This window comes from Penaeus monodon, chromosome 27, assembly GCF_015228065.2.
Source record: "Penaeus monodon isolate SGIC_2016 chromosome 27, NSTDA_Pmon_1, whole genome shotgun sequence".
Taxonomy (NCBI): Eukaryota; Metazoa; Arthropoda; class Malacostraca; order Decapoda; family Penaeidae; genus Penaeus; species Penaeus monodon.
Genome location: NC_051412.1, coordinates 3,617,984 through 3,618,312, shown reverse-complemented (window position 1 = coordinate 3,618,312; position 329 = coordinate 3,617,984).

Here is a 329-nt window from a genome sequence, read left to right as displayed (position 1 = left end):
CATACTTTAATACTATTCATCTCCTTCCTCGTCCTATCAAATACCTCCTTTTATTTGGCAGGACGAGGCCTATCGACCACCAAAGACAAGTATGAACATAGTCTCCATTACCGGCATACTTTTATGAACAGTTATTATCCTCTTTTATGAACAAGATTTATGTATCTTCTATATGAACCATTATCGTATACCGCCCGTATATATTCTGTGCACGAACGTATGGGTATATTTAATCTTCAGTACCAAGGTCATTGTCCTACCAAGAAAACAGGGGTACCTCGCCAGGGCGCTTGGTAGGCGTATCTTGGTTACGGTTAGTCGCGTGATTT